Genomic DNA, 4,211 nt, shown 5'->3' with positions numbered 1-4,211 from the left:
GTGGAGCTGTGCAGTAGGCCCTAAGGTATGTTAGGTAAACTCCCTTCTGATGCCTTAAAAGAAATCTCCATTTTTCAGATAGATCTGTTTCTTAAAGTCACCTATGTCGGTACGAAAAAAAAATGAAAACAATCGGTTCTACCTAGCTCGAGTTGCTGCAGCCAAAAGCTAGAGCAGCAAGGGAGCTACAGTGCTACACTCTTAGGGCATCTTTAAAATCATGTGGTAGCAAGTAGTACCAATTATTTTGTTGTTTGTGTTTTGTTTATGTCAATTTTGATCCAAATTTGATCGCTTTGTTATGTTGCACGCAAAATAGTAGGCTAGAACCAGACCTGCTCAGGGCTCATAATAACCATAATCATCAAATTAAAAATTGCAGATGTAAATAGCTCAGAAATGTGAGCGAAGTCTCCAGCTGATCAAGCTCTACTGCTTAACAATAGTGCTGTGGAGTGGATGACACTCATTGTCCAAGATGTTGATCAGTTTGTTCAGGGTCCTTTTGTCAGATATTATTATATTATATATTATTATATGGGGTAATCGGGTTATAGTGACATGTTTACTGTAATAATGGTGTGATATGCAAAGATTTTGAAAAACTGTAGTAATGTGGAGAGAAAACAGTCCTCAATGTACAGGTCTGATCTCACATGTCATGTTCGGTCCTCAACGTACAGGGGGGTATTCCAAGTACGTGGTTTAGTGACAAACCTGGGTAAGTTAACTCAGAGTAAGTGGTAAACCTTCTAATAGCAGAGCTGTATGGCTTCATTCTTCTAACTAAATGTACAGGTCTGGTCTTATGTGTCATATTTGGTAAGTATATTTTTATCCTCTTAATTATCCTCTAATCCTACTTGAACAATATTTCTGAGAAAAATCAACCATACACTATCCTAGGAAACCTGTTTTGTCAAATACGTTTTGTATTGAGAACATTGGTGTGTAACTGATTCAAACATAATCATACTGTATTATATATGATGGATGTGTTTGTGATATGACAAAAAATAGAATTTTGATAAATAGTTGTGTTTCATTTTGCAAAAGATCAAAGGGATTCTGCTAATTGGGTGTCGTGTTGTGTTAATTGTGTGTAGTGTTTTGAAGAAACGGGCCCTGTTTTTCAAACTTGTGCTTAAAGCAATCATAAAAAACTGCAATTGACTCCGTATGAAAATTCTTATGAAAGCTACTGCTGCTCTGAATCACTTCTTCCCTGGAAATCTTGCCCAATGATTTCGAGTTGCAAGATCGAGATAATTTTTGAGAAAGAAAGAAACAATAACAGATTTAACAACACCCTCACAAACATCCGCTAACAAGATCAAATACATGGGGAGGAATGCATTAAACTATTATGGTCTGTTTGGAGTAGTCTAGCATTCCCTTCCTTCTAGGGCTTATCTCTGATAAGGGGCTTCAAGGGGGTGAGAGGGGTAAAAAAGGGTAAAAGGGCTGTTTTTTCTTTCTGGCATTTTGACAGCACACACAGAGGATGCTGTTGTCAAAATGCCAGAAAGGCATTTTGTTGTTGTTGTTGTGACAAAGCTGGCGGCCACCCAGCCATCCACGGATTCCACTTCGGGTCACCACATTCCTAAAACGATTGTGTTGAGAATAACACAACTTGTGTTGTTTTTAACACGTCTTTATGTCCAGATAGTTTGTGTTGTTGCTAACACATTCGCTTTAAGAGTGCAGAAGGGTGTTCTACGTAGGCCAACTATAGCTATAGGCTGAACCGTCATTGCCTAATAAACCTTTTCAAATGGAGCCAAAGTGTGTGGCACTTCTCTATCATTTAACTTTTTACCAGTGGCCAGCACCTCACAAAATCATTTTGTGTTGTTTGTTACATGCATTTTCCATACGTAGGCCAACAACATCAGAGTCAGATTTGTAGGTGTAAAATATGAAGCCAATAATCAAAATCAGCCAAGCCCCGCTCCCTCAATAATTATATAAAACTGTTATAGAGCATGATGAAGTGGAGAGGTTCAACTCAAAGTTTCACCCCTGGTTGGGCTGATGTACTAATGTTCTGTTGTTTGTGAATGAATCTTGAAAGTTTGTTTGAGTTCACTCATTGCCCTATACTCTATTCTGCTCCGATCTGATTGGCACAACATGCTGTTAAAACTTCTCCATTTATCTACCATAACTGGATCTTGTTTCCGCCTTCCAAACAGTCACTTTAAGTAATAGAGATGCAAAACACTCCGCCATGTTTGTTTTGGCCTGGCCAAAAGCAGCATTTGTTCTTGAACTAATCAGGTCTGACACGAGAGATCCAAGTGGAGAGTGGCCAGACGACTGCAACCTCTGAACGGAGAAGAGCAAGACTCATCGTGTCAGAGCCTGGGGGCTGTTTGCACTCGGTCCAACAGCTGAACGGCTGCGCCGAACATGGTTTACAAAAACATCACACACACACTAGCACGCAGTCACACACACACACACACACACACACACACACACACACACACACACACACAATAGCTGCTGCCAAGATTCTGCTTTCACAATACACAGCATTACCAGGGAAATGTGAGGCAAACTATTCCTTTGATTTATTTAACAGATATCACAAAGTACAAACACATGGATTTAAGAGGTTTCCATTGATGGTTTGGCAGATATGCAGTATAGGCCTTCAAGGAGCATCATGCAAAACAGCCATGCAACAGGATTACTGATGAGAAAATACAGTTTCTCTATGTCACTTTGGAACATTTCTTTGATCTTCATCAATATTTTCAAAACTGTAAAGGTAGTTGATACATGGGGCAACTTTTTGAGCAGTGTTGCAACCACATATCCAGTTCCATTTATTCTGATTGGATGATCATGATGATTTGCCTGCTGCTGATGATCAAAGTTCTCCAGAAAAGAAACTCCTTTGGGGATCAATAAAGTATCTATCTATCTATCTATCTATCTATCTATCTATCTATCTCCTAATGTGGGACACTGCCTAATGTGGGACACCTAAGCTCCAGTGGGTGTAGCTCTTCCCCAAACTAACAAAGGCCAGTAAAACTATGGGAAAGCCAAAGCTGCAGGGTCCTTTGATCAAAATTGGATGTGGATTTAAAGGTTGCATTAGCAATTGCGGGGTAACGTCACTTCTGTTGATGTTCAAACAAAACAGAGAGCTAGCTTGCTACTCCCCCCCCACACCCCCCCGTGCAATTGAAACTCTCCTAAACGTGCATGTCGTCAGTTATTGGTTGGAACACTTTATTTTGCCTTTGAGTGGTTGCCAACACTTGTTGGTAACAATTGTTTCTGTGTACAGATCTCGGAGCCTAGGCTGCCTACAGAGATGCGTTTTTTTGAAGGCCTGCTTATGGGGCAGGCAGCTAGCAGATCGTTAGGAAAGAGTAGATGAATGTGATCATTTATGTTTGGGCCTGAAATCGCTGATACAACCTTTAATGTGTTGCCTTCACATTGTAGCATAATAAAGCCTGCTATTGAAGTCCGCAAAGCAAAACATTACCTACATTAGGGCAACCCACCCCTATATCAATGGGAACATTCCAGACAGAACACTGCTCAAAAGGCTGTCCCATGCATCATCAGCTTACGTTGCTTAGAAAGAGTACAGACAGCACTCTGTGGATTACAACAAAAGCAGCCACGTCACTTACAATGATTATTTTCGGTCTCGAAAGAGTTTTTCTCAGTCGCTTTGGTGCTTTTCTCAGATAAGAATGAAAATTCTCATAACTATTAGTTCAACCTCCACAACATTTAGTCATTTGTGCACATCATAGTAGCAATTTCTCCTTCCTCTGAACAAATTGCAAATGCTTTTGAACATGTATCAGTTGCTTTGTCATGTCAGTCAAAATGAACTATACTTATGGATGCTGAATAGTCGTTCCCAATAAAACTAATAGTCTTCATTTCATTGCTTGAGTCATTACATACAAAATCGGTGAACTAGTTATCAAATTCTGTCACAATGCTGTGGAATTGCAAAGACCATACAGTAAAAATGTACATATTCAGTGTCTTGTACTCACTTACTCCCCTAACTACAGCAATTTGTAACTTTACTGTAGTTTTCAAATAGCTGTACAAGTACTGTATAGTGCTGTCTTGAGCATTTTCAAATAGTCACCGAGTTCTGACCTTTTTTTGCATGGGAAAACACTGAGAGCATAAACTGTCATAATGAAAACATGACAAAGCCA

At 39.6% G+C, this 4,211-nt stretch overlaps 1 protein-coding gene across 1 annotated transcript in view; it reads right to left on the bottom strand.

The window, feature by feature from the left end:
- Positions 1-2,555: 2,555 nt before the first annotated feature.
- Positions 2,556-4,211, bottom strand: part of LOC143137580 (transmembrane protein 26-like) — a 10,848-nt gene continuing 9,192 nt past the window's right edge. The window contains exon 6 of the mRNA XM_076297829.1: positions 2,556-4,211. This exon is cut by the window's right edge and continues 1,612 nt beyond it. The gene's annotated coding sequence lies outside the window, so the exon portion shown is untranslated.

This window comes from Alosa pseudoharengus, unplaced genomic scaffold (assembly GCF_046254945.1).
Source record: "Alosa pseudoharengus isolate Yale_2024_CS ecotype anadromous, Long Island Sound unplaced genomic scaffold, YU_APseudo_1.1 YU_APseudo_1.1_scf_21, whole genome shotgun sequence".
Taxonomy (NCBI): Eukaryota; Metazoa; Chordata; class Actinopteri; order Clupeiformes; family Clupeidae; genus Alosa; species Alosa pseudoharengus.
The sequence above is the reverse complement of the archived record's forward strand: the minus strand, read 5'-3'. Positions and strand labels throughout refer to the sequence as shown.